The sequence below is a fragment of the Sciurus carolinensis genome, chromosome 3 (genome assembly GCF_902686445.1).
Source record: "Sciurus carolinensis chromosome 3, mSciCar1.2, whole genome shotgun sequence".
Lineage (NCBI taxonomy): Eukaryota > Metazoa > Chordata > Mammalia > Rodentia > Sciuridae > Sciurus > Sciurus carolinensis.
This window is the reverse complement of record NC_062215.1, coordinates 10,665,293-10,680,735: the sequence shown is the minus strand read 5'-3', so window position 1 is coordinate 10,680,735 and position 15,443 is coordinate 10,665,293. Positions and strand designations below refer to the sequence as shown.

The following is a 15,443-nucleotide window of genomic DNA, read 5'->3' as shown; positions in this document are numbered from 1 at the left end:
AAATGAAAAAAATTTGAGAAAAGGGTTGGCAGTGTAGCTCAGTGGTAGAGAATCCTGGATTCCATCCCAACAGTGAAAAGAAAAAGAAAAAAGAAGAGAAAGAGAAAGGAAAGAAAGAAAGAGAGAGAGAGAAAGAAAGAAAAAGAAAGAAAGAGAGAGAGAAAGAGAGAGAGAGAGAGAGAGAAAGAAAGAAAGAAAGAAAGAAAGAAAGAAAGAAAGAAAGAAAGAAAGAAAGAAAGAAAGAAAAGAGTGTATGATTTCTGGAGCCAAACTGACTAAACATGAATCCTGCCTCTACCACTTAATAGCTGTGAGACCTTGGACAAGTTATTTAACTTTTTTGTGCCTCAGTTTTCTCATCTGTAACATAGAGTAATAACAGTACCCACTTCTCTGGGTTGTTAAAATGACTAAAAGAACATGTAAAACCCAAAATGATGCCTGGAAGAAGGCAAGTAATTATACATATTGATCACTACTGTACATTAAAACAGTATAACTAATATCTACAAAGGAGTAATAGAGTATCACATTCATAAAAAAAAAAGAGCAAAGCAATTAAGGAAAAATTAAAGAACTTGGAAATAAAATAACAAAAGAAATTTGAAAATACATAGTTTTGATTTTTAAAAAACTAAGACATTCCCATCATTAGTTCTGGCCTGTTAAAAGCAACATTTAAAAAAAAAAATCCATCACTTACTTGATGTTACCATATTTCTGTCAAATATTTTTAGTTAATAAATCACAACACAGCACTGAAGAGACACTAAATATTTTTAGAATAAACAATCCCATTTTGTTACATAGTAGGTAAGATATTGAAATTTTAATTTATATTTACATGTACAGACCTAATTTTTAAAAACTGTTTACTTCTATGAGGAAAAAATCAAGATTATATAGCCCATAAAACCAAGAAACTGAGTTATCCTTATGTTCAGATTCATCTTCGTAAGAGATGTGGTCAATAGCCTTCTTACCATCCTTAAAAAAGCCTCAGAAAGGCTCTTAGCTCAAAATATGTTCTCTACCTTCAAAAGATGACTGTCACTTCTGGTCCACCCAAGCAGAGTTGATTACCATTCCTTTGTTCTACCTCTATATACAGTACATAAAATTGCAGTTACCATACTGTATCCCCATGTAAGTATTCACTTACATGTCTTAATCTTGAACTTGTCTATAAGCTCCTTAATGAAAAAGACTGTCTTGTTTGTATTTGCTTCTCTATCACCAAAGGTAATATTGTAACCAACATTTTCTCATTAAACATTTCTTTATCAAGACTTCCTCAGAGTCCTTGTAGCTCAAGGGCCTGCAAATTAAGATAGAGGAGGGGACAGGGATTAAACCCAGCCCACAACCTGGTTTGTACAACCCATGAGTTAACAGTGTTTCTACCATTTAAACAGTTGGAAAAAGTCAGAGAATAACACTACCTGGTGACAGGCGAATGTGATATGAAATACAAATTTCAGTATCTATAAATACAACCTTATTGGAATATACCATGATCCTTCATTTATGTATTATCTATGGCTATTTGTGCTACAAGAGCAGAAGTAAATTACTAAGACAGACACAATACAGTCTGCAAAAGCTAAAATTTGTACTACCTCATTCTTAACCAAAAAAGTTTGCTACTTCCTATTGTAGTTTAAAGAAGAGAGAAGGAGAAGAAATGAGAAGAGTGGCATATTCATTTAACATTTAATAAGAGACTTGTGTATTGAACATTTTAGGGCAAAAAAAGTGATACACTGTCATGACTTTGCAGACAGATAATATTTAGAAAAGAGTGAAACAGAATTTCCAGGCAGAGAAAAAAACATGGAAAATCTAGATTTCCCAAAGGGATTGACTTATGTAAAGAACAGAGATACCTGCAATATGGCAGAGGCATAAGGCAAAATGAAATGGGGCAAATGGAACTGGTGTTTGCCCTTGATGACATTATAAAGACAGACACTGGAAATAGATTGTAATTGGGGATGCAAAATGAGACGCCCTTATTTTGTGCACCCACAGCTAGTACCCTCTATGTCTTCTGTTGTACTTTTACACCTAAGGGTAATGGTTTAATTTCCTTGAAATCATATTTCACTCATCCATTCACTAGCCTAAGCTTCAAACCTCCTAAACTTCTATAGGTGGCATTATTCTCAGATTGTAACTTTGACCCCTACTACATTGAGAAAACAGAAGCAATCAAAAGCAATTTTCTAAAATCTCTCACTATTATTTCTATCCACTTAACCTACATCTGTACCTGAAGGAATATCGTACATCTTAACAATGTGTCATCTCACCCTAAAGTGAAGACTTTTCATTAGAACTCTAAACCAAAAGTTTAAATGCAATCTGGTATTAGCAACTTTTCAATTAAGATTTATTTCTTGGAAGGAGAGGTTAAGAAGCTATCTGGCACATGACTTGAAAGAAATTCCTACCCAGTTACATTACTGGCTTCTCAATTTATAAAATAAGCCATTTAACTTAACAGGCCTGCTACACTACTAGCTTCTCAATTTACAAAATAAGTCCTTTAACTTAACAGGAGGTAAGCTATAAATGCTTTCTTCTCTAATGTTTTAAAATTTACAGAAGGTAGTGTGAAAATAAGACTGTTGATAAGATTTAATGTAAATTTTACGTGTTCCTTTTTGAAGGAAATTAACAATGCAATGGTCATCTCATAACTTTTCTTATATATTATATAACAACATAATGTATTTCATATTTTTATAATTTTTATATTTTCTTATATAAGTTCCTAAAAGCTTGTGCTTAAAACTATTTTTAATACTATTAATTCACCCACTCATAGAGATTATGATCTAGTAGAATATTATGAAACTCTTATATAATCACTCAAACTCAAGGACAGAGATTATAAATTAATTGTATTTATCTTGGTATTCTTGACACGAAGAACAGTATGTGGAATAGAAATGACACCACAAGTTTGTAACTTACTAATAAGTTTGGTCTCACCCTGAATGTACAACTTCCTCCTATTAGATCCCCTTGGAAGTCTTACACCTTCAACAGCACATGCACTTAAACTGCAAACATTCAAAGATTAACACCGCTTTAATCTGATTTTAATGCAAAAATACTCCCAAAGTCCTAGCTGCCCTAATAATGTTCTTTCCTATAGTGTTTTCCCTAAAAATAAATAATACTGATCTCTGGACAGATATAAAATACAGTAAATAAATAAAGCACCAGAATTAGGAGTCAGGCATCCCTAAATTAGATGGAGCTGAGGCTCCCCCACCTTTTTTACTAGCTAGGACCTCAAGCAGTTTCTTGCAGACCGATTTCCCCCATCTGCGCCACTGGTATAAACACCTCCAACCTCACAGAGCTGCTGTCAGGACCAAGCCGGGTAACCCTGAGCCTGTCCGGTAGCTGGAGTGCAACAAATACTCCTTTGCTCCCCTTAGAAAGTCCTCACCTGCAAGGAAACGCGTTTGGTTTCTACAGAATTGCTTTCCAAAGCGCGAGCGCAAGCCCGGGGCGCCCCGGGGAAGCCCTGCCTGCGCGGCGGCGCGTCCCCAGCCCGGCCCGGCCCGCAGCCGCTGGCCCTGCCGTCGGCCGAGACGCGTCGCGCCCGCAGCCGTCCCATGCGTTTCGGGGTCCCGGGGCTCACCCCACCCGCACCGTGCAGGGCAGCAGCGCATTTTCTCACGCAAACTCCTCTCCGCACGCGCGCCCCCCGCCCCGCCAGGAACCGCGAGGGCTGGTTACCGGCGCCCGGGAGCGACGCCGACTTCGACATTTCTGCTGCTCCCCGAAGGCGGTCCGAGGAGGGACACGGCCGCGGCCCGCCAACTGCGGCGTCGCGGTGGTCCCGGGATCCCACCCGGCGTCCGCACGCCCGCGTCCCGGGAGCTCCACGGACCCGCCACGCAGGCCAGCCGCGCTCGCTCGGACCTGCGGGAGGGCCGCGGCGTCCCTCCGCTGGCCGCCCCTGCCCGCCGCACCCCGCTCCTCGGACCCCGAGCCCAGCCCTCACCCCGCCGGCCCTCCGCACTGCGCCCCCCGGACCCCGCGTGCCGCTCTCCCCGACAGGCCTACAGCGCCGGGGCCCTCGGCCCACTCCTCACCTCAGGGCCGCAGCCGCAGCGCCCTCAGGCCCCGACACGCTCGGTCCGTGGAGACCGCGCGAGTGACGGAGCTCGGAAATGTGTGAGAGGGCGCGGCCGCGGCTGCGAGAGCGCGCCCCCCGCCGCTCGGCCCCGCGCGCCCCGGCGCAGGCCGGGCGGGCCGCGCGCCCGCGTGGGGCTCTCGCGGCGCCCAAGCCACGCCCCGCCTCCGGCTGGACGCACCTGAGGGCGGGGTTCGAAGGGGGCGAGCCGGGGCCGACGGGCGCGCTCCCGGCGTACGCAGGGCACCTGGGGGCGGGGCCCAGAGGGGCGGGGCCAGCGGGGCGCGCCGCCGCCGCCGCTAGTGCCCGCACCCGTTCGCAGGTGCAGGATCCCCGCGGGCCCGGCCTCCTGATTAGCTCTCTGGAGGTCCGCGCCTGTGCCGAGCGCTGGCGGATCTCCGCCCGCAAAAACAACGCGCTCCAAGTCAGGGCTTGGATTTGAGTCGCAGCCCAGCCGCCTCCTAGCGGGTGACCTTGGTCCTCCGCCCTCACATCCTCCTCCCTGATCAACTCTAGTGTAGGGATCCTTTCTTATCTCTGACCTTTTCTTCAGGGACTGTGCTTTTGTGTCCCTTGAAGCCGCTCCTGCCTTCCGCCTGGGCATCCTCATTTCCATAGCTCCTGCCTTCCCGGGAGTAACGTAGGGCATGCGGACACTGAGGATGCGTTTAGTACCTGAAGGGCCCTCATCAACGTCTGGGAATGTTGCAGATTTTGATTTTCCCAAAGGACCCGAGTGTGGCATCTGTCGGAGATTGCATCCCACGCTTATTTTTGCTAAAAATGCAGTCTGCTGATTGGAGTTTCATTACCTAAAGTGGCTTGAATGGTGGTCAAAGTTTTTGCGGGGAAAAGGAAAGTTTAGAACATCAGCATTACATATTTTCTATTTTCTTGCCCATACTTCATTGTAGTTATTTTCCAAGACTTCAAATGCAGTGAATCTCTGTCTACGTATGTGTTATCTTCCTTTTTCTGCTTCTTAAGTCTAAACCAAATCTCAACGTTCATTCTGCTTTCCAAATTTATATATATATCAAGGAGTCAAGATTATTTCACTTATCTTACCCAATATGTATTAAATAGAAAATTCAAAGAGGCCAAGATAAATGATGACATATTTTTCTCAAAATATGATATATTCTGTCTCTCTTCGAAACATCTAAGACATTTTTGTTACAAATTCAGAAGAATGCATTCTCAATGGCCTAGGATATTTGGGCAAGTAAATAAACATAGGTCAAAGATAAAATAAGTAAAAAATGTAACTGAATTCCCCCAACTCTCCAATGGTACTTCTCACTAGTAGGCTTAACTTGGTCTAAATTCTGAAATCTACTCATCATTTCAACCACTGTTCCAGACAGTGGTTCCCTGAGTTACTTATTCCCTCAGAGACTTAGGAGTGACTTCGGATGGCAATTTTAGTCTGATTTTCATTGCTGCTACTAATATTTTTATTGCTACTATTGTTTAGATTGCAACAAAAAGAATTTCAAGTATTTGATCCCTTGTGTTTCTCCAAACAGAAAAATTAGTCAAGGAGATTGATATCTGAAGAATGTAAAGCCAAATTTGATCTTTAAAACTCAGCCACCCAACAAGTGTTTATCAAGTGTCTAGTATTCTTGCTTAAAAATAACTCCAACTTTCCATGTGAACCAAAAAAAGCGTTTTTAAAAAGATAAAGCAATAACTTTTCTTTTTTAATTTTTTAATTTGTTCTAATTAGTTGTACCTGTCAGTAAAATGCATTTATACATTTTGATAGCTCATACATAAATGAAGTGTAATCTCTCACTTTTCTGATTATTGTAGGATCACAGTCATATATGTACATGGTAATAATGTCTCTTTCACTCTACTATCATTCCTACCCCCATACCCCTTCCCCTCCCTTCGCTTCCCTCTACCGAATATAAAGTAACTCTATTCTTCCCTATCCACCCCCCTCATTGTGATTTAACGTCCACATACCAGAGAAAACATTCTGCCATTGGTTTTTGGGTTTGGCTTATTTCACTTAGCATGAATGATTCTCTAATTGTGCCTGTTTAACTAACAAATGCCAGAATTTCATTCTTCTTTAAAGCTGAGTATATATACATTTTCTTTATCCATTCATCTGTTGAAGGGCATCTGTGCTGGCTCCTTTTTTTAGTTGAGCTGCTATAAACATTGATGTGGCTGTGTCACCATAGTATGCTGATTTTAAGCCCTTTGGGTACAAACTGAAAAGTGGGATAACTGGGTCAAAAGGTGTTTCTATTCCAAGTTTTCTGAGGACTCTCCATACTGCCTTCCATAATGGTTGCACCATTTTACATTCCCACCAGCAATGTATGAGTGTACCTTTTCCCCACATCCTCACCAACATTTATTGTTGCTTGTATTCTTTATAATTGCCATTCTGATTGGAGTGAGATGAAATCTTAGAGTTGTTTGAATTTGCATTTCTCTAATTTCTAGAGATGTTGAGCATTTTTTCATATATTTGTTGATTGATTGTATATCTTCTTCTGTGAAGTGTCTGTTCAATTCCTTAGCCCATTTATTGATTGTGTTATTTGGTTTTTTGGTGTTAAGTTTTTTGAGTTCTTTATATATCCTAGAGATTAGTGCTTTTTCTGAGGTGCATATGCTATGGTAATAAAGACAACTTGGTATTGGCACATAGACCGATGGTACAGAATAGAAGACACAGAGACAAACCTACATAAATACAGGTATCTCGTAGTAGACAAAGGTGCCTAAATCATTCACTGGAGAAAAGATAGCTTATTCAACAAATGGTGCTGGGAAAAATGGGAAGTCACATCTAACAAAATGAAATTAAGGGCTGGGAAGATAGTTCAGTTGGTAGAGTGCTTGCCTTGCAAACACAAAGCCCTGGGTTCGATCCCCAGCACCGCAAAAAAAAAAAAAAAAAAAAAAAAAAAAAGAAATTAAACCTTTATCTCTCGCCTGCACAACTCAACTTACAGTGAATCAAAGACCTGGGCACTAGAAGAAAGTCCCTGTGACTACTAGAAAAAAACAGTAGGCCCAAATCTTCACCATGTCAGCCTAGGATCTGACTTCCTTAACAAGACCCCTAAGGCATAAGAAGTTAAATCAAGAATCAATAAACGAGATGGACTCAAACTAAAAAGTTTCTTCTCAGCAAAAGAAACAATAATGTGAAGAGAGAGCCTACAGATTGGGAGAACATCTTTACCACATGCACCACAGATAAAGCATTAATCTCTAGGATACATGAAGAACTCAATATTTTTTCTGAGCGATCAAATGATAGTAATTAACAGCATCAAGCTGAGCAGTCCCAGCACTCAGGAGGTTGAGGCAAGACCATTTCTTGAGTCTAGGAGTTCTCTCTCATTCATTCTATCTTCTTAAACTTCACCTTGCTTCAAGATGAAATGACCAAAATATAATTCTTCTCTAAATTATCATCCCTGATCAAATGATCTCACTCTCTTCTCATCTACTCACATGCTACCATCCTGTTTATATCGCTTTACTTATGTGCTATCTCTCCAATTAAATTGTAAATAACCTGAGCTTTTCCATATACAAATTTAATTCCCAGGACTTATGCATCACAGTATACAGTAAGCACTGATAATACTATTAATGAGATAAAGTATATACAAGAAAGAGTATGCAAATATTACCAGTATTATCCCCACAAAATTTCACTACTCACTCCACAAAATCTACCTAGTCATAGAAGATGTTAAATTCTTCTTATTGTCAACATTATGACAGTAATCAGGTTGTAAGAATAGTAAAGAAAAAATACAAAAGACCTTTTAATTTAAAAATACTACCAAATAATACATGGGCCATGTCATATTTTATTGTCTCTTTGAAAAGATATCAGACTTGTGTTATCAGACTGCTGATATCTTGTAAACAAGTTAGACACATACTCTCCATCTAAATTTCCATACCTACCAGGTTTAGTGCTAAATAAGCAGCTGGAGAGAAGATGTTCCTTTCTGGTTTTCTGTATCTAGGAAATAGAAACACGCCTTCCTGCTTGGTTGTCATGGTGGCAACCCAAATCCCCACATCTCATTAGTAAATCTTTTAGACAAATAAATAGCATGGGAATACATAGATCATAGAAGTTGTAGCTTGAGATTTAACAAGTTGCCTCACTGTGCAAAATTAACAGTGAACTGGAATTTTGACAGAATTTAATATGGAGAAAGAGAATAAATCTTGTTACCTTAAACACCAAACTGCAACCTTAACTCCCACAGGTAAACAATGGATTCTACTTTTTTTTTTTTTCTTGCTAAACACCAAATGAATTTGCTAGGCCATTTTTGCCAAAATTAAGGGCAAAGTTACTAAGTCATTATAGTAACTTTTTTCTCATGTTCTTGGTACATTATTTCCCATGACTAAAATATACTGAAAATTATGTACTCCAAATGTGGCAGGATTAAACATTATTATTATTTGTTTTTAAACACCATTTCTATAAGCAAAGAAAAGTGCCAAGAAAAGTCATGTTTCTAAATTCAGGGCTTCATTAAAGTAGGTATAATTTCAAAGAATTTCAAATTGGTACCTTGGTCTAGACAGAGGCAACATAAAGAACTACAGACTTGGTTGACAAAGTAAAAAGGGAATCAAGCACCTTTAACACTAGAATTCCAAACTACCACAAAAGCAAATGTGGCTGAAATCGTAATTAAATAGCTTAGGGAATGTTTAATGATGAGTGAAGGTTTGGTGGGGTGGAGAAGGGAATGACTTCTGATCATAACTCTAGTTTGATTGTCATTGCTATTACAAATATTATTATTATTACCATTGTTTATATTGCAACAAAAAGACTTTCAAGTATATGATCCCTTGTGTTTCTCCAAACAGAAAAATTAGTCGAGGAGGCTGATATTTGAAAAATGTAAAGCCAAATTTAATATTTAAAACTCAAACACCCCCTGGGCTCTGTAATCCCAGGGGCTCAGGAGGATTGTAAGTTCAAAGCCAGCCTCAGCAATTTAGCAAGGCCTTAAGCAACTTGGTGAGACCCTGTCTCTAAATAAAAAATAAAAGGGGACTGGGGTTGTGGCTAGGTGGTTAAGCACCCCTGGGATCAATTTCCAGTACCAAAAAATAAATAAATAAACAAGTCAACCACCCAACAAATATCTATCAAGTATCTGATATTCTTGCTTAGTAAGAACTCTGACTTTCCAGGTAAACAGAGAAAGAAAAAACAAAAAAAAAAAAAAAAAGGAAAAGAAATCAATGATTATTCTGAGAACCCAAACAATAGTATCTAAAAGCAACAAGCTGGGCATGGTAGCACACGCCAGTAGTTCCAACATCCAGGAGGCTGAGACAGGAAGATCTCTTGAACCCATAAGTTTGAGACTAGCCTGAACAATATAGCAAGACTCCATCTCAAAACAAAAACAAAGCATCAAACAATGGAGATTATATTTGTTTGTTAAATTATATGGTACAATTTGTGAAATGCTGTAGAGAAAACAGTGAAAGCAAGATTTGCTTCAAGAGGAAAAGTTGAGGAGATGGGCTTAATTAGAGTGGACAATAGATAAGAAGGCAGAGAGAAGTAAGCCTGCATGGGTTTTTATCAACACGAAGTTAACAGTTTACCTAAGAGCATAAGATAAAGGATAAGGAAAGACATGACTCAATTTCTGTTTTCTTTCCTACTTTGGAAAAAGAAAATGAACTTTAAATTAGTAAAGGTAAAACAACATAGAAAGTGAACCGAAACTCGAGACAGATGAGGAGGTAGTAAGGGAAAACATATCTGTTTCAAATAAGTTCGTGTTTCCAGGCACAAATTACACCACCCAGCTGTCTGAAGGTACACAGGTAACCTAAGACCCATGGCTGGTAAGTCTGAGAAACTGTAAAAATGAAAAAGACAATGGATCACTTGCTTTTAAAAAATGGTTAAAAGACACTGAAAACTTTAGAAGAGAAAATTAAAATTCTAGAATACATCATTAGTTCGGTGGTCACTAGGAACCAAACTAAAATATGCCAAGATAGGAAAAATTCTAGTTTCTCCACGTTGAAAACATGTGCAGACGTTTTAGTGTCTGCCAAGATTAGTGGAATTAATAATTCATCACCAGCAGCAGGCAATTACACCTGTAACTTCCATTTGAAAATACTATCTTCACCTTGCCTCTTTCTTCTCATTCCTTGCCATTGTTTGCCTTAAAGCTCACTATTTCCCTAGAATAGGCAGAAAATTGATCAAACCAAAATGTCCATATCCTAATCCTAGGAACCGCACAATTGTCACCTAAGGTAACCTAAGAGCCACTGCTGGTAAGTTCTGAGAAACTATAAAAAATGAAAAAGACAATAAATCACTTACTTTAAAAAAAATGTGAAGATGTTGTCTTATGTGGGAAAATACAATTAACTTTACAGCAGGAATTAAGGTGGCTGACCTTAAAATAGGGTGATTAGCCATAATTTTCCTGGTGGACCCAATATAATCATAGGGTCCCTAAAAGTGGAAGGGGAATGTGGAAAAAAAAAAAAAGCTGATTCAGTTTACCTTCTTGGAAACTAATGAACTAACGTTAATTAGAGGATTGGGGCATTGAGAAGAAAGGGCACAACCTTGAACTTCAAGTAATCCTTGTTTTTCAGGTTATCCCTCAGGAGGAGAAGCCCAGGATGGTTCATTGTAAGAGCTCAACCCACCACTGTTGGTGATCAAGATGAGAAGGGAACACAGATTCCTCTAGAAGCTGGAAAAGAAACAGTCCCTCCCAGATAGTCTCCAGTAAAGAACAGAGTCCACTAATGCCTTGACTTGACCCCAGAGAGACCTGTGTTGGACTTCTTTCGAAATTGTAAGGTAGAAATATTATGCTGTTTTAAACCACTAAAATTGTGAAAAAAAACTTTTTAGGCAGCAATAGAAAGTGAATACACTTCTTTATTTAATTTCATTCTCTATATTGGAGCACTATGATTTTTTTTTTAGCATCCAAATGTCACTTATTTTCTTCTCTTTCCCTAGGTAAGCGACATGATACCATGGACAGGACTACGAACGATTATTTATATATTTGGATTTAGAAACTAACTGATATGACTCCAATTTCACATGTCCTTCAGCTCCTTAATTGTTAGTTTCCTAGTTCGTAAAAAAGCCTTGTAAAATATCTGCCCCTTCTGACTGGGTTGCTTCAAAGAATTAAGGAAATGAAGTGAAGAAATAAAATCCAGGTATTCAGCACAGAATAGGTGCTACACACTGCTCTGTATGTTTTATATGTAGTCTTTTATTTTATCTCTTTAACAACAATGTGAGTTATGGACTATTCTTATTTTTCTGGCACTGAGGTAAAGACTTGGTTAAGGTAGAGACTTTCAGAGTTAAGTACTCTGAAAACTAACTAAAAAGTATTAGAGATTACTAATCAATGGGCATCATACAGGGAACCAATATACAATGAAGAAAAGCATTTTTCTACCAAGTTGTTCCTGGAAATATCTTTCTTTTTTCACTTAAGCATTGCTGATACTTTCAATATTTGTACTTTGTACGTTTTCTTTATTCTCTTCATTCATCTGTCCATTCATTCTGTAAATCTTGGTGAAGTACCTATGATATGTCAGATACCATTCTAAGCGTTTGGGATGGAATAGTGGATGAAGCAAACATGGCACCAGCTGTTAAGTCAGCGTAGACAGTCACTGAGGGCTCTAAGACAGGCGGGCAGTGGCAATGGAATGTGGTCACTAGTATCATAGGATAGTGAACTGTAGGAAGACATTAGTGGCTCATCTAATGCAGATCTGAGAGGGGCAGGTCAGGCCAAGGAACGATGTCCAGAGGAACTCACAAGATCTGAAGGCTAAGCAGGAGTTAGGTGAATAGAAGGAAAGAACATTCTAGAAGAATACTAATGGTGTTGGTATTTCAGCCTGGTCCTCATATACACTGCTTTTTCTTAGTTCTCCGTCTCCAAACTCAAGTATATCTTGCTTCAAAATTCATTCTCGAAAAAAAAAAAAAATCTGATGTTAAGTTCCTGATATGAAACTCCCAAATACTTTTTAATTACTGTCTCTTACCCATAACCCATTTATTATCTGATCCCATGTTCTTTTAATACACTAATCCATCAATGTTGTTGCTTTAGACCATTTTAATTCCCTTCTAGTTAGAATGTAGACCTCCATTATTAGTAAACTGTAATATAAATAACAAGTGAAAAGAAAACATGTAAATATTTTCTATAGAATTCATTCTTGTGGTTACCTTCTTTTGCCACTAGATGGTACTTGTATGCCTGGGAGACACAAAGGCTGATGCAGTTTATCTTTCTAGAAACGAATTCACCAATCAGATCAGGACACTAAGAAAAAACTGCCCAATCTGAACTTTTTAAAGTGATCCTAGGTATCAAGTTTATCCTTAAAAATTAACATAGCACTATCCTTTCTCTTTGGATAAATACCACAGCAAGAACTTTAAATCAAATTACCTTTAAATTCCTGCCTGCCTGTACCACCCCACTCCCACCCATGCTAAATTTTCATTTATTTTAATTTTCAGTAACACCATCTTTCTATAATCCTAACCTGGAAAATGGGAATAGGACGGCTGGCTCTTTTCTGGAGGATTTCTGTCCTCCCAGCTCCTTATCTAAGCTAATGATCTCCCTCTACTCCTTCCCCTCCAGCATCTCTTCCCTTGTTACTTCAGAAATTCCAATCTTTGTGTGTGTTTTTTTTTTTTTTTTTTTTAAACAGGGGATTGAACCCAGGGGCAGTTGACCACTGAGTCACATCACCAGTCCTTTTATTTTTTATTTTGAGACAGGATCTCATTAAGTTTCCTAGGGTGTTACTAAGTTGCTGAGGCTGGCTTTGAACTTGTGATCCTCCTACCTCTGCCTCTGAGCCTCTGGGATAACAGCACCACCATGTCAACCCAATCATCCTTCAAGGCTCATTTCAAATAGCAGTTCCACCCCTAAGTTTTCATTGACTTTACTACCACAGAAAAGTCTTTCATTCTTTTAATAATTTTAATAATTTGTTTGACAATAAATGTAACATGCATTATTCTCAAAAACTATATATATATGCATCTCTGTAGCACTTAAAGACTTTCTCCCTTATCATTTATGAACCTTGTTCAATATTTGTACTATACAGTGTTTGCCTCTTGTGTGCAGAGACTATTTTAGTCATCAATATATCCTGAAATATTTTACACTGTATTATTTATTGAACTGATTTTAATCATAATATCCATAAAACTACGGCCAAAAACTCTAAGAAGCAAAGAATTGAGAAGATGATTCTTGGTGATATTCTCTTGTATAATTTGGATGAAATTCAATTTGCTAGACCTGTGAAACAAAATTATCTTTCTGCATAAGACGACAATCATGGCATGCAACTGCTGCTTCCTCCAGTATGTATCTATAGTGGACATAGTACAAGTATTTTAAAATACAAAGCTGAACTTGATGTAGAGATACCACAAATGAAGAAGAAACAAATTCAAAGTCACAGTAGTATGGGACAGAGGTTGTGATTTTTAACCCCATTTAGGAGCAAAAGATGTGGTCCTAAAGCCACTTCTGAGGAGCTGGCACTAACATTCATGCATGAAGTAGGACCCTACAGAGACTTTAACTTTTGGAAGCCTCAGGAAATTGCTGAGAAGCTGATTTTTTAACCCAATAGTCTAAGTCAAATGGGAATGGAGGTAATTGTTGCCATGAAAATTGAAAATGTCAACCTATAGAAGTTCAATTTTATATTATCATTCAAAAATAGAATCCCAAGATTAAAAACAGAGAAACTTCCAAGTCCCTGCAGAAGCAAATATAAAAATCCTTAATAAGGATATTTGTACAACTCAGGGCACATATGAATACCACAGAGTAAATCACTTTCATTAAAGAAATAAAATTTGCATACCATATAAGGAAACAATTCATCACAAGGCAGAGTAAGCAGACACAACAAACAGAAAAATCTGTGTCCCCCACATCTATCTTTTAATAACTTGAGTTAATAAAAGAATCTGAAAATGACTACCAAAGAAAAACTCATAAAATTATTAAAAACAAAAAAGGAAATAAAATTAAAGGACAAGATAAAGTGAAAAAATTGATGCATTTGAAAAAGAGTATTGATTCATCAGTAGCTTTGACAAATGTTTATTGAATATCCATAAAGTTTTATAAGTGTTCTAGGCACTAGAAATAAAACTATGATTAAGACATACAAATTTCCTACTATCATACAGTTTATATTCTATTGAAAATAAAATTAAAACTTGACAGATCGACTAGATACAATGGAAGAGATAACTGACAAACTGGAAAACATATCTGAGGAAATCACCCATAGTATAGCACAGATGATTTAAAAATGGAGAGTAGAAAAGTGAAGTGATCTTATTTCCTTAAGGATTTAATAAGAAGATCCAATGCATATGTATTAGGCAAGGTCCATGAAATAGAAGAAATAATGGAGGCGAGGCACTCTTCAAGGAGAAAATGGAAGGGAATTCCTCAGAAATAAAGACACAACCAATGGAAAAATGCAATATATCCCTTACAGGATAAACATTTTTATAAAGAGATCAAGATCTAGATATTTCTAGTGAAAACTAAAGAGAACTAAAAACAAGGAAAATGCTACAACTGAAAAACAAAGAATACCCATGAGGAAACAAAAATAAGACTAATAAGAGAAATCCTGCCAGGAAAAATAAAAATTGAAATAATGTTAAAGGAGTTCTGAAAATTCTATTCTCAGCTAAACTGTCTTTCAGAGGATGAAAGAAGACATTTGCAGACAAAGAACAACAGAGTTGAACAGAGTTGTAGGTGGATAGAACACTGACAGATATACTTTAGAGAGGAATGGAGCTGGGTGTAATTGCAATGCCAGTAATTCCAGTACCAGGGATTCTAAGAAAGGAAAATCCAAGGTTCAAGGTCAGCTTGGACAACTTCGGGAGACCTTGTCTCAAAATAAAGAATGGAAAAAAAAGACTGGGAATGTAACTTGGTGGTAAAGTTTGGTTCATTTCCTAGTACCAAAAAATAAAAAGCAAAGGAGGGTGTTGAATCCAATGGGAAAGAAACAAGGTATGAGGAGAAATGAAGAAACTGATTAAAACATTGGGAAAACTGAGTAACTACTGACATATAAATCATACATTATGGCCAATAAAGTTAAAATACTGTAACATGAAAGAAGTCAGAGTTCATACATATTAGGTTACTAAATTCTA

The 15,443-nt window shown here is 38.2% G+C and overlaps 1 protein-coding gene across 4 annotated transcripts in view; it reads right to left on the bottom strand.

Moving 5' to 3' along the window:
- Positions 1-4,328, bottom strand: part of Abca5 (ATP binding cassette subfamily A member 5) — a 71,544-nt gene extending 67,216 nt beyond the window's left edge. For 2 of the 4 annotated variants that reach the window (XR_007107670.1, XM_047544259.1), the window contains exon 1: positions 4,116-4,328. The gene's annotated coding sequence lies outside the window, so the exon portion shown is untranslated. Of the gene's footprint in view, positions 1-1,162; positions 1,319-4,115 lie in introns of all 4 variants that reach the window. The other 2 variants (XM_047544258.1, XM_047544257.1) reach the window with 2 other exon arrangements.
- Between the last annotated feature and the right edge of the window lie 11,115 nt (positions 4,329-15,443).